The sequence below is a fragment of the Chiloscyllium plagiosum genome, unplaced genomic scaffold (genome assembly GCF_037043375.1).
Source record: "Chiloscyllium plagiosum isolate Xiang-an unplaced genomic scaffold, Cpla_swu_hap1 HiC_scaffold_51, whole genome shotgun sequence".
In the NCBI taxonomy this organism is placed as follows: Eukaryota; Metazoa; Chordata; class Chondrichthyes; order Orectolobiformes; family Hemiscylliidae; genus Chiloscyllium; species Chiloscyllium plagiosum.
The window spans coordinates 31702031-31717470 of record NW_028270189.1 but is presented as its reverse complement, the minus strand read 5'-3'; positions in this window follow the sequence as shown (position 1 = coordinate 31717470).

The window sequence follows — 15440 nt, the reverse complement described above, 5'->3', positions numbered from 1 at the left end:
TTCCTCTTGTTTGGGAGACTATCACAGCGCCAGAGACCCGGGTTCAATCCTGCCTCAGGCGACTGTCTGTGTGGAGTTTGCACGTTCTCCCCGTGTCTGCATGGGTTTCCTCCGGGTGCTCCGGTTTCCTCCCACAATCCAAAGATGTGCAGGTCAGGTGACTTGGCCATGCTAAATTGCCCGTAGTGTGAGGTAAGGGGTAAATGTAGGGGAACGGGTGGGTTACGCTTCGGCGGGTCGGTGTGGTCCTGCTGGGCCGAAGGGCCTGTTTCATCACTGTAATGTAATGTAATCTAATCTAAAACTAGGGAATTCATTTTAAGAATAAGTATTCACTTTGACACAGATATTGGAAAGTCATTAACCTTTTTTTTATAAAAGGTAAAAGAATCATAGTCACAGAATCGAACATCATGGAACCACACCCTTTGTTCAACTAATACTACCAGCCTGAGTTTGGCCCATATCCATCCAAACCTTTCCTATGTTTGTACCAACCCAAACATGTTTTAAATGTTGTAACTGTACCTGCACCTGCCACTTCCTTTGAAAGTGCATTACACACACTAATATCTCTATTTAAGAACAAATTGCCCGCATGTACATTTGAAATCCTTCTCTCCTCACTTTTTTCTTGCTGGTTTTGAATTCCTCCGTCCGAAGGAACAGAAACATGCCATTCACCTTATCAATATCCCTTATGATTTTATAATGTAACCCTTGGATTTTCTGCCCTCCAAGGAAATAAGATCCAATCCAATCTCTCCTTATACCCCAATCCCTCCGTTCTTAGTAACATTACGGTAAATATATTTTAACTCTAACAAGTTTAATAATGCCCTTCCCCTGACTGTGTGATCAGAACTGGACCCAGTACTCCAAAAGAGGCCTTATCAATGCCCTGTACAAACTCAATACGAAATAACGACACCTATAGCGAAACGTCTGAGTGACGAAGGCAAACGTGCTAAATGCCTTCTAAAATACTTTTCCACGTCTGACACAAAGTTCAAAGAATTATGTACCAAAATTCCTCGATCTCTATCGCCTGAAGTACTACCTTGGACCGTATAATTATTTGTTTTACGTCATGCACTTGTTTTTTTTACCAAAATGCAGTTCCTCCCATTTAGTTTATCTAATCTCCATCTGTCACTCCTCAATCCATTGACCTAATTGCACAATGTCTCTTTGCAATCGGAGATAACTGTCTCACTGCCCAATAGAACAGCAATTTTAGTGTTATCTGTAAATGTACCAACCATGCCATTGATATTATCATCCTAACCTTTTACATCAATGACAAACAAATATCCATTCAGTACTGATCCCGGTGGAACACTGCTTGTTATAAGCTTCCAGGCGAAAGCAAAATCCTCTATTCTGTCTCCTTCTGTAAAACCGAATTTACATCCAGTTGTCAAGCTTACCCGCAATCCCATGTGCTCTAACTTTATTAATTGGTCTACCATGCAGAACCTTATCAAAGGCTTTTCTAATGTTCATTTAAACAACATCTACCATTCTACTACAATGTTTCTGTTCACTTCATTTAATACAAATTAAAATCATGTTTATAAGACATGATTCCTCTCATACAAAATCTTTCTGACCAACACAAATCAGCCCTTCTCTCTCCATGCATGTAAATCTTATCTTTCAGAATCTCTTCCAACAACTTACTCATCACCAATGTCAGGCACACGGTCTATCGTTTCCATGCTTTTCCTTCCGGCCTTTCGAAAGGCGCATCATTAGCCATCCTCCAGTCCTCCAGTACTTCACGTGTGTATAAATGATTCAACTATATCTGCTGGGTTCCCATAGTTTGAAAGAACAAAGAGCAAAGAAAAATAACGAAGAATATTTCAGCACAGGAGCAGGCCCTTCAGCCCTCCAAGCCTGTGCCGATCCAATTCTTCTATCAAAGCATATTTTCTAAGGATCTGTATTCCTTTGCTCCCTACCGGTTCATATATTTGTCTAGATAGATCTTAAATGATGTTATAGTGTCCACCACTAACACCACTACTGGCAACGCGTTCCAGGCACTCCCACCCTCTGCATAATGAATTTACCACATATCCCTCCCATCAACATATCCAATCTCACGTTGAACTCGTGGCCTCTAGAAATTCAGTACGCCACTCTGGGGAAAAAAATCTTCTTGCTATCCACCCTATCTATACTTCTCATGATTTTGTAGACCTCATTCAGATTCCCCCTCCCCAGCCTCTGTCTTTCTAATGAAAATAATCCTAATCTACTCAACTTCTCTTCATAGCTTGCACCCTCCATATCAGGTAATATCCTAGTAAACCTTTTCTGTACTCTCTCCAAATCATCCACATCGTTTTGGTAATGTGGGCGACCAGAAATGTACCAGATATAATGCTGAACCATAGTCTTATTGAACTGTAACATGACCTGCCAAATCTTGTACTCAATACCTAGTTCGATGAAGGAAATCATTTCATATGTTTTCCTGACAAATCTATTAACCTGCATTGCCACTTTCAGGGATCAAAGGACTTGAACACCCAGAGATCTCTCTGGACATTAAGTTTCCTCCGGACATTTCAACTTACTGTATAATTTGCTCTTGAATTGGATCTTCCAAAAAGCACGACCTCGCATTTGACAGGATTGAACTCCATTTGCAACTTCTCAGCCCAACTCTCGAACCTACATATTTTCCTTCCACAACGTACTGGCATACACATTATCCGGTCCTGGAAATTGATCAATCCTTATGGTTTCTCAGACCTTGCACGCACAACAACACCCAAATCTCTCTGCGCTGGTCTTTTGTTTTCACAATCTTTCTCCATATAAATAATCGTTAGCTTTTTTATTATTCCTTCTGAAGTGCTTGACCACACACTTTATTAAAATGAACTCTATCTTCCAATTACACAGTGCAGATTTCTTTCATCCTGATCACACCATGCACTCCAACCTATCTTTACCATCATCAAGTATGCATTGATTGTATTCTACACCTCCCGCCCCCAACAAAAACAACTTTAATACAGACAGTAAGCAACTGGGAGTCCAAGGGCTGACATTTGTGGCACTCCACTTATTATGTCTCTCTGAACTCACACAGACATGTTCATCAAAACTCACTCCTTTGTGTTCAATCTCTGAACAATAACCCACAAGTTCCTACCGTGTGCAATATACGCTTTAGATGGTACTTTACAAAATGCTTACCAAATCTAATTACACAATCTAAGGGTTCACTTTTATTATCACTGCTTCTCATTTTCAGATAACTCTATTGAGCCTCTTTGATTCCATTAAATTATTGTAAATCACACTATAATGGACATGAGCAGTTTCCTAATAATAGACATAAGGAGACCTAGCATTTATTTTCCTGCTTTCTGCATTCCTCCCTCCTTGAAGACAGGCATCACAGTAAGATCTTTGAATCCACTGAAATCCCCTTGGACTGTAGTGATATTTCAACAAATGCCAGGAATATGTCTGGAGCACATTGTTTCGAAATCCAGGAAACAGACCACTAGGTTTTGGTGGATAGTTCATCCACAACCATTTCCTGTATCAAAGGGGTTGTCCTGAAGATAAGGCCTGCGATCCTTTGGGATATTCTCTGTCGAAAAAGTGTCACAACTAATATAAAATAGCTGTTTGAGTTATTTGAGAGTTTCCGTTTTTCCTGTGTGGAATCTCCCGATGTCATCTTCCAATTGTTCCAAAAAAGGTTTTAGCTTTTTTATAATTATTATTTTTATTTCCACATGCAGCCTCGTGCTGTTTTTGTTTATACTTTGCAACAATTGACCTTCCTAAATCAATTGTCCCCAACTTTATTCGCTTTACGTCTTTCAGCTTGTGGGCTCTAAAAATGTAGTCCCACACCTCTGGTCTACCAGCAGTTTTCATCATTTGTGCGCCTTTGTTTTCATTGGTTACACACCCTGACTAAATTTGCTAATCATGCAAAGTTTACCATTTCATCAATTCCTTTTTGATGTTTTTTTTTAATTTGTTCACGAAATTAGGGAATCATTGGCTAGGTCAGCATTAGTTGCCGATCCCTAATTGCACAGAGGGCAGTTATGAGTCAACCACATTGCTATGGAACTGGAGTCACATGTAGGTCAGAGCAGGTAAGGATGGCAGATTCCTTCCCTAAAGGACTTCAGTGATCCAGAGAGGTTTGCCCAACAATTGACAATGGATTAATGGTCATCATGAGATTCTTAATTCGAGATTGTGTTTACTGAAATAAACTTTCAGCATCTGCCGTGGCAGGATTTGAACTCGGGTCCCAGAATGTTATTGGGGTCTATGGATTAACAATCTAGACATAACACTTACAAGGCCATCGTCTCCCCAACATGTTTGATCATTGTGAAATGTTAATTTAAATATCTGTCAACGTTATCAACTGAAATTCCTTTCAGTCTATTTTCCAGCTCATTGTTAGCAACAAGTGCTTAAGCTGTTGATTATAACATAATAACTAGAAGCAGGAGTAGGCCGTCCAGCCCTTCAACCCTGCTCCATCATTCAATAAGATTATGGCTGACCTTTTTGTGGACTCAGCTCCACTTACTCAACCACTCACTGTATCCGTTATTTTCTTCCATTTTTAGAAACAAATATACCTTACTTTAAAACAGTTTCCTGAAAGCGTCAATTACTTCACTGGGCAAAGAATTCCACAGATTAACAACCCTCTGGATGAAGACATTCTTTCTCAATTCAGGCCTAAATCTGCTTCCTCTCGTCTTGCAGCTGTACCCTCTTATCCTAGTTTCACATGTCTGTGAAAACATACAGTCTATTTCTATCTGATCCATTACCTTCATTATTTTATATGTTTCTATAAGATTCCCCCCTCATTGTTCTGAATTCGAACTAATATAATCCCAATCTACTCAGTCTCTCCTCATAAATCAATCCTCCTCAACGCCGGATACACCTTCATCTGCACCTCCTCCAGTGCCTGTATATCCTTTCTCAAGTCCGGAGACAAAATCTGCACACAGTACTGCAGATGTGATCTCACCAGCACCTTGTACAGCTGCAACATTGCCTCTCTGCTTTTAAACTCAACCTCTTTAGCAATGAAGGAGAAAATTACATTTGCCTTCCTAACCACTTCTTGTACCTGCAGACCAAAAGTCTGTAATTCATGCCTGATTCTTCTCAAACCTCCAAGGGGTTTTCCCATTTGGTTCAAGTATGATCAGCTGACGATGACTAACATGGAGTTTCAATGGATTGATAGATAATAATTGGGAAAGTAATGAGTCAAAGTTGCTGATATCCCTGTCTAACAGGGAGCTTCACGTGTGATGCATTGAGAAGTGAATGAAAATACAAGCAATGACACAGTACCATCAACTGTACAGGGGCTCAAATCATGGTCAAGGAGGGAAACATTCATTTTAAGCACAATTCTGGAAGGGAAAACAAAATTGAGGGATCTATGAGAAATGACTTGAGGAATGGTACTAATTGGAGATGTGATGCCAGAGAGAGACACTGATAAGAATGAGAACTTTAAAATGAGATATTACCATACCAGAAGCCACTGTAGTTCAACGATTATAGGGGTGATAAGTGAATTAGACTCCGTGTGAGTTGATGGACAAGCAGCAGAGTTGAGGATAAACTGAGGTTCATAAAGAGTATGAAGTGAGACGCCAATGAGACGATTATTAAAATGGTTGAGACTGGAGCAGACCGAGACATGGATGAAGTTTTCAGAAGCAAAGTGCCTAAGGCAGGGATGCATATCGAGGCTGCAATAGAGCTGGGAAACGGGGAAAGTTTTGGTGACAGATAGGAAAATTAGGAAGAAACTCAATTCACTTTAAAATAGAATGCTGAGATTGTACAACAAATTTGTTCAGGCTCAGGTAAAAGCTGGGAGAGGAATAAAGTCAGTACATGTGGGAGATCACAGCAGAGTTTGATGATATGGGCTCCTGTGTTATAACAGAACAGTCAGTATTGATTAATGCAGGAATGATCCATGGAGCATAAGGCAGAAATAGAAATGAATTTATAAAAAAAAGAGCATGTCACTAATTCTATCATTGATATGATACTTAGAATAAATACTTCACAAATTAAACACTGTTACAGCCTCCAAAAGATTGATCACCAAAACAAAGGCATGGCCTGTGTAAGATACAGAGCACAGCTCCCTCATTGTCTGTGTACAGAGATGGGGGTGGGGGTGAGTGGTATTGAACATTTCAGTAAGGATGCTGGACCACAGTTATGCAGGAATTCGTGAGTTTACCTCTTGAATCCTATTTGCAGATTTGGTCAGTCGTTTTTGTAATTATGCAAATACCTTGTATGCTGCCAGAGGAAGTTTACTCAATTGAAACTTTTGAATTTATAAAGTACTGTATAATATTCACAATGTGCATATGAAAATGAGGATGTAAATTATTGCTGGCTCCACCTACAGTTTTAACATTGCTATTTATCTTTTGATATCATAGATGAGTTGTGTACGACGTTTTAAACACTATGTCAAAGAATGTACAAACGGAGGCAGCCGAACTGGGAACATGCCATTCAGCTCCTTGTGCTTACTCTGATTGAATAAGGTCACGCTGAGCTGATTATAGCATTGAACCTGCATTCCCAACTAATCTGCAAATCTGTTCAACCCTTTCCTGACCTAGAACCTATCTACTTCTGCCTTAAAAGGTGTTTAGGGTCTCTGCTTCCACTAAGTTTTCAGCTAGAGAAATCCAATATAAAACCATCTGCAGAAAGGAAAGTTAATTGCTGTTTGGAATGGGTGAGCCCTCATGTTTAACAAATGAACTATACGTTTACATGCTATACGTAAGTCGAAGCATTCTATCCAAAGCTAATCTGTCAGGATCCAATAGAATGTTTATCAGACCTTAAGCTAACATAGTCTATTCAACAAATCAAGTCTGCTCCACAATTCATTACCATCATGGCTTATTGATGATCCTCAAATCCACCTTCTTGCCTTATCCCCATAGCTCTTGATTCCCTCACTGCTTAGAAATTTGTCCACCACCTGCTTTAATTAGACTTAGCGACAGGGTTTCAACAGGCCTATCATTCAGTAACCCTCTGAGAGAGAAGGCACTCCTAACCTCCCTCATAAAGATATGCTCTCTTTGACTGAGGCTATACCCTCTGGTCCTGGACTCTCCCACAAATTGAGACAACCTTGTTGGCAATGAGCCTGTCAAGCCTACTGACAATCTGTTTTTGTTTTCATTGAGATATCCTCTCATTCTTTCAACCTCCAATGAGTTTTTCTCTAAGCTACTCAAGCTCATTCCATAAGAAAATACCTCAATTCTCAGGATTAATTCTGTGGAGCTTCTCCCATCTGCTACCAATATGTCTGTTATCTCCTCTACATATTTCCTTAGAAAATTAGACCAGAACCGTTCACATTTTTGCACGTTCAGTCTGCATAGAAACGTGTACATGTTTAGAATGATATTTATGCACCACCACGTTTGAAATAATTGCTAATAGTACTTTCGAATTTCCTGTAATTGCTGAATTGCATGCCAACTTTTTAACTGTCAAGCCGAGGGCCTGAACTTCCTGAGTCTTTTCTCTTTTAAATTAGATTCACCCTTCTATTTTACCTGAAAAAGTTAATCAGTACAAGCTTTCCAACGCTATATGTCAGATGCCAACTTTTTGTGCACTCACCTTATTTTTTTCTTTCTCATGATAAACTCCTGGCATCATCCTCACCACTTGCCTTCCCACTTCTGTTTGTGTTACTCACAGATATGGAGGTAGTACTTTCATTTCTATCACCCAATTCATTGTGCGGTTAATAATTCCGGCTCCAGCACTGATCCCTATGGCACTGCACTGGTTAAAGCCCATTATCCCAAAAATATTTCCGAGATGCTTCTCTTTCAGCGGATCTGCTCTGCAGACATGTTATACTCAATTAAACTATCAAGTGAGAGCAGGAATTAAACCCATGCTATTAGTATCGTTCTGTTTGATAGACTAGCTATCTCGGCAACTGAACTTGCCAACACCCAGTGCCTGATACAACTGAAACATTAACATCGACATTTATATTCAATGTTGTTCACAATACCTGATACAATTCTGTGACGTTTCCTCGTTACTTATTGTACCTGCATAAAACGTTTTGCAAATAAAGCAGAAGTGCACGCAGCAGATTGCATTGCATTATATAATTCTGTCATCGCTCATCTTATTTTCTTTCTTCTATTGGACGATTTCGAAATTCCTCATCTCAGACATTTGCTTCATCTTGTTCATCTGACCTCCTCATTACTTTTTTCAAACCATAAAAATGTAATGGAGATGGGTTATTTGCATAAATTTAAGGATGGGGGTGCATGTATTCATATTCCCGTTAAGAAGGGGATCAAGCATTTTTGAGGGGAGAGGAGAATGTTGGATACAAATCAGAAAGGAGTCAGTCATGATCTTGTTGAATGTCAGAACGCGAGGCGCCAAATAGCCTACATCAGCTTCTAGTTTCTATGCATATTCCTGTACAATTACTTTCCAGATTACCTCATTTTCATCAATATTACCTAGAACATGACAGTACAGTGTCGGCCCTTCGGCCTTCGATGATGTGCCGACCCACAGAGCCAACTTCAAAAATCCATCTAACCTATACAGATTAAAAATGACAGGTAAACAACACTCAGCCCAAACCTCATACTATGATTTGTTTTTCTCCATGTTACAATACCAAGGCAGCAGGAAACTCTTACTAGTGCCAAAAAGGCATCAAACACCTGAATTCCTTTGTCTAAAGTGGGTGATGATCTCTACAGTGAAAACGTATCTCTGGCCAGATCTATGTAATGAAGGGAATTATTATACCACACGGTAAGAATGCAGTTACCGTTAGCAGAGTGAAATGTAGACTGAGTATACTTTTTGAAATTTGGATCACTGTGTGAATTCAGGGCAAAGGAGGAGAGGTATTTTCAATACGGTTTACTCCAAGAAGGAAACTTTCCAGAATGAGATGTGAGTGGAAGTTGTAAAACAGCGTGAATGGAGAGGCCGAGCCACACTGAGACCAGAGGAAAAGTGGCAGCACAAAATGCAGCCTGATGCTAGTGCAGGGAAGGTAGACTGGATCAAAGAGCTTAAGGTGATGTGGAGAGGGACCAGAATGTGAGAGAATATGCTTTGTAATTGGAGAGGGAGAACCTGGAATCAGGAAGGGGAGATGAGCAGGGAAGAGGATGGAACAGCAATGGCAGGGGTTTCTGGGATAATTCAGGAAGCACAGCTGAAATTCATGCATAACATCTGCCAGTAGTCCTTGAAATAAACATCCTAAATCTGGCCCGATATCAATGCTCATCAATTTTTGATTGAATAGCAACCTTAAGAGCTTTAGTCAACCATGGGTGGTTCATCTCTTCATCAAGTCCTTCTTTTTGAGCAGAAACAAATAATTGCTGAGCATTATATCCCATAATGAACGTCTGCGCATGTATGCCCACTGACCTTCCTCTGGGTTTCTATCCACGTCACGCTTCTGACCAGATGTGAGTCAGAACTCCTCCATTTAATGTCTGGTTCTTTTCAATCATTCAGAGGGAACTTCTGAATGTGGCTGAACACATGATCAGCAGATGGTGTCTCCTTTCTCCGTCTCTGACGATTCTGTTTGATGATGCCACATTCAAGTGAGCTGCCTCTGACGCGAGCGCTTTTCCTTCAAACCAGGAATCCCCTCACGACAGTGGACAGGGCCTTATGCTGTGATTGACCTATCTACCACATTGCCGCCCCCACTGCACTCTCATTCACTTGTACTGTTTTAAATCAGTCTCCACACAGTTGGAGGCCGGCACGGTGGCTCAGTGGTTAGCACTGCTGCCTCAGAGCACCAGGTAACCGGGTTCATTTAGAGCCTCGGGCGACTGTGTGGAGTTTGCACGTTCTCCCTGTGTCTGCGTGGGTTTCCTCCGGGTGCTCCATTTTCCTCACACAGTCCAAAGATGTGCACGGCAGGTGAATTGGCCACGCTAAATTGCCCATAGTGTTAGATCCATTAGAGCGAAATGGGTCTGGGCGGGTCACTCTTCAGAGGATCGGTATGGACTTGTTGGGCTGAATCTAATCTAATCTAAAAAATCCTGTCATTGCTGCTCACAATGCAGTATCCTTCACACCGGGGAGACAAAACAGAAACTGATTTGAAGAACACTCCGAAACTGTCTGTAGGAATAACCCTGACCCTCTCATTGCTTCCCATTTCAATAACCTACCTTGCTCTCATGCTAACATTTCGGTCCTGAGCTGCTTCAATGTTCCAGTGAAGCACAACCCAAGCTCCAATAACACCTCACTTTACACTTTGGTACGTTACAGCCTGTAGGAGTTAATATTCAATTCGATAACGTCACAGCCTGAACCCATTATGACTGTTCTCCATTTTCATGCATTCTCTCTCCTAGTCTGGCTATGACCTTGTGTGGTTGTATCTTCTTTATCTTGCACTCAATAGAGAGAACCCCTTTCCCCCAATTCGCATCTTTCACATCACCCTCTCGTTCACCACTGTTAAAAGCCTATTTATCTTTTGCCACACGCTCTTTTACGCGTCACCCACTCCCCCACCTCTGTCAAGGGATTAGAAATCCCATTTTCCAATAAATTTCAGTTCTGAAGAAATGTCACACTGGACTTGAAACGCTAACTCGGTTTCTCGTCTCTGCAGATTCCACCAGACCTGCTGGGTTTTTCCAGGGTTGAATAGGCACAGCACAAATTTTCAAATAAACAAATAATTATGGATACTGGAAATAAAAATATAAACATTTCTGGAGAAAATGAAAGATGAACTCTGCTTTCATTCCACAAGATGCTGCCAGACCTGCTTAGTTTCTTCAGCTGTGTCTGTTTTTGAACTCGGTCCACAGATGTCTGTCAAAGATGCTCAAAAGCTCTGTCCAATACTGAGCACTGGGTACCAGGGAAGTGAACAGTAACACCAGGTGCACAGATTCATTGGCTCTGAACGTGCATAAGGCTGCATCACGGGCACTGCAGAGCTCTTAATCATTGTCAGAGAGAGAAACAGAGGGAAACACGTTCACTTTAAATATACAAAGATGTCATTTCGGGAATGGAAAAGATTTGCATGAATATGTTAAAGAATTTAAGCAATGTGACAAATTGGAAGCGTGACACCATGGAGAGATCCTAACAGAATGAGAATACGAAAATGGAAATGCCACCACAACAGAAACCATGTTAGATCACTGAGTACAGTGCTGATGGGTGAATGGGTCTCGGTGTGAATTGGGGGACAGTCGGGAGAATTGAATTACAAATATTGCAGGTCAAACTGGCCATTCATGTGATGATGTAGATCACAGCAGCAGCAGCAGAATTGTGTTCAATCACAATCTGTAACTTTTTTTCCTGGGATAATCTCTAAATCTACCATTTACATCAAACTGATCCATGGTTCAGTAAGGAGCGTGGGTCAACATACCAGAGTCAGAACCATGTGTACCTAACCCTGATGACAAACCATTAAAGCTGTGGTAAATGACCAGTTACATTCCAAATAGCAGAATTAACATCTGATAGAGAGGACAAAATTATCTAAAGACCAACAGATCAGATCTAAGCGTTGCAGTCCTGCCACATCCAATTATAAATGTCAATGGACTACTAAACAACTCACTGGAGGGGAGTACTCCACAAGTATCTCCATCCTAAATAATGGACTGATCTATACATCAGTGTAAAAGATAAGGATATAGTGTCTGCACTGTCCTCAGCCAGGAGTGTTGAGTGATAATCCAATGGCAATGGGCCCTGACCCATTCCTGCAATAGGACTGAAGACTTGGGCTGCGCAACAGTCCGTGTCCCTCAGGAAGCTGTTTCATTCCAGCTCCAACTATGACATCTCCCTGGCAATGTGAAAAATTACTCAACTATATCCAGTCCGCTAAAAGGGAATAACTACAATCTGTCCAATTACCACCCCTTCAGTCCGATCCCGATAGTCACATTAGTGGGAGTACTTTTTGACAGAGTTGTCAAGCAGCACAGGAATAAGCAGCACAGGAATAACCAGCCCAGTGTGGTTTCTGATAGGTCCCCATGTGGCGATGGTGCTGTTGTGGAAATGTCACTGGATTACTAATCCAGACCAGGCTAATGCTCTGGCAGCTGATGGAAGTTAAAAACAATTAATATAATATCGAGATCTAAAATCTGGTGTCAGGAATAGTGACTTTGAAGCCAATGTCAATTGTGATTACCATTTTCCTTCCCAAGTGTAGTTACAGGAAGTGAGTCTCCCGTGCTTTCCTGGTCTGCCTAAACGTGACTCCAGATACACAAACATGTGATAAACTCTTCAATGGTCTCTGAAACTTCCAAGCAAGGCACTCAATTGTATCAAACTGCTCATCATTCTTAAAGGATACACCGAGTCAGGACACCCGGTCTCAGCCTTGTTGTTGGAAATGGGAATGGGAAACACAGTCCTGACGTCCCCGCAGAGTCCTCTTTTCGAACGTCTGAGAGCTTGTGACACGACTTGCAGAGCTATCCCACAGACTGCACAAAAACATCGGGAAGGGAGGAGGTCATTCAATCCATTGAGCATCCCCCATTCTAGATAGTGGAGAAAATCTCCTCAGTGCGATTTGCCCCACACAGTGTTCATATCATTTAACATGTTTAAACGTCGGGATATATAAAATGGAAACTGCTGTAGTTGCTTTGGTCCATCCATTTTGATCCTCCCTTCAATATACAGGCAGTTCTCTGATAACGCATGTTTATTAAACACAACTTGTTTGCATCACAATTCGTGAATTGTGCATCCTCTTTATAAAGCGAGCTCCCATTCACTGTAACGCAATTCCATCCCCAGCACCAGCTGATCAGCAAAACCCAGCCTCAGGATCCTCTATCTGCAAAATGCACACTCAGTGCGTTCACTGAAGCAGGAAGGTAATCTGCTCTGCAAGCCTTGAAACTGAGACTGAAACTAGGAATTGTAGTCTACATTTAGACGGACCTTTATTTCAAACCGGAATTCCATGTCAGCATCATCTGGTCAGTCGGCTCACGCGCTTTCTGGCGAAGAGCTTGGTGAAAGGTACAGAGATGTAGTCAGTGGCATTAGGGTGAAAGTGCAACATTTACAGTATTGTTTCATTACAATATATGATTTAAAGATTTTCTTAAACTATGCTCGTGTGTGTTAGATTAACTTAAATTTTTGGTTTTTACTGATTTATTTTTTGGGGGGGGGGGGTTTGCCTGTTCCCCACTTTTTCCCATAGACCGCATTATTAATATTGTATGATTTTCTACAACATGGTGTTCCACAGGAATACAACTACCGTGTTCTTGAGAAAAACATGGAATGATATCTGATCCTCTATCTTCACATGATACTCCTGCTCTCTGTCTATCCCTTTAATTTCCAGAAATCTTCATTTATATTCAGTGTCTTGGCTTCCACAGCCTTATGTGTCAGAAAATTGACCAAGTTCAGCAGACTCTGAGTGAAGATATTTATTCTCATCTCAATGCAGAGTGGCCTGTCTGTACCTAATGTTGTGGCCCCTTGTTCTTTGACGTCCCAGTCAGGGGAATTATCATCCCTGCTTCTGATCTGTCTCACCCTGTCAGAATTTTAGATATTTCACTGAGATAACCACTCATTTTCCTAAACCCCATGGAATACAGGCCCAGTCGCCTCAAACTCTGTTCGCACAACAAGCCAGTCTTCCCAGAGATCAGCCTGGTCACCCTTCACTGCTCTCCCTCAATGTCAGATTTGTCCTTTATTGGTAAGGAGAGCAAAACCGCACAAAATACTGCACAATGTTCGAGAAAGGGTCTCACCAAGGGCCTGTACAGCTGCAGAAAGACATCCTTACTCCTATACTCAAATACTCCTGAAATGAAGGTCAATGGGCGATTTATCTTCCAAACTGCTTTCTGTTCCTGCAACATTGCTTGCAGTGATTGGTGTACAAAGAGATCCAAATCCTTTTCAATATTACAGCTACCCACTTGGTGGGACTATGCACACTGGTCAGTGTGTCAGTGCCATTCCCAGTATTGACTTCTGGTTTCAGAACTCACAGTCGTGCATGGCCTTCATAGGTCGGTGCAGATGGAACCAAAAATGCAGCTTTAGTTCCTTTATAGATCAACAGTTTTCAATCAATCCATTTTCAATTGATCGGCTGGCATTCTATTGTTCCCAACAAAGTGCACAACGTCACATCTCCCCCCATTGCTCTCCATCTGCCACGTAGTTGCCCAGTCACTCCAGTTGTCTCAATCACCTTGGAGCTTTTTGACATTCCGCTCACCGACTCACAATCCAACAGCATTTAATGCCATCAGCAGACTTGGGAATATTGCATTTGAGCCCCTCAACCAAAGATATGATGTGTATTGGGAATAGCTGGTCACAAACCCCGATCCTTGCTATATCCTCCAAGCCTTCCATTCTAAAAAATAGTTTTATTCCTACTCACTGTTTCCTGCCAGCTCTCCCATTCTAAAACCATGACCATATATTAGCCCCAGTCCCATAGGATTCAAATTTGCAAAACAGGCTTGGGGTTGTAGCAAAAATCTTTCTGAAAATCCAATCGTAATGCATTGATAGCTTCTGCATAATTTTGCTAAAATTCACTTTCTCAAATATGATTCCCATTTCATAAATCTATGTTGACTTTGTCTATTCCCATTATGTTCTGTTGCAATACTTTCTCTCGAACTGTTTAGTTGCTAATTTCATTCTATTCTCTTTTTCTCACCAGACTAGATTTTCATGGTATTGCTGGGAAGCTTTTTTTTGCTTTAGTATCTTCTGCGAAGACAGAATGAAGTAGTTGCTTCATAGTTCTGCCATTTCCCTGTTCTCCATTCTCCATTCTCTGGTTTCAGGCTGTACTGAGCTGCAATTGCTTTATCTTACCTTTCACATTGGCATATCTTTAGAAGCTATTACAGTTCACTCGTATAATTGATATACTCTTCGGAAAAGCATCAATTTCTGTCTTAAACATTTTAATGATGAGCATTGCATAATCGTACAATCACAGAAACACAGACTCCATATTGTTCGAAATACAGCACGATCTACATTAGTCCCACTTTCTGACATGAGGCCCCAGAACCAAGCATGTTATGAAACTGCAAAAACTCGTCCAAGTACATTGCGTTGTTGTGGAGTTACCCGTAACAACCATTCTCTCTCTTCCGGACCCCAACATCTGGGTGACAAAATATCTTTAAGTTCTCTCTAAACCTCAAGCACTTCACTTGTTCCCTTGTTCTTGACTAAAAGGAACAGCTGTTGTCTATCCACTCTGTCCATGCCCCTCGTAATCTTGTCCTTCTGAATCACGTCCCCTCAGCCTC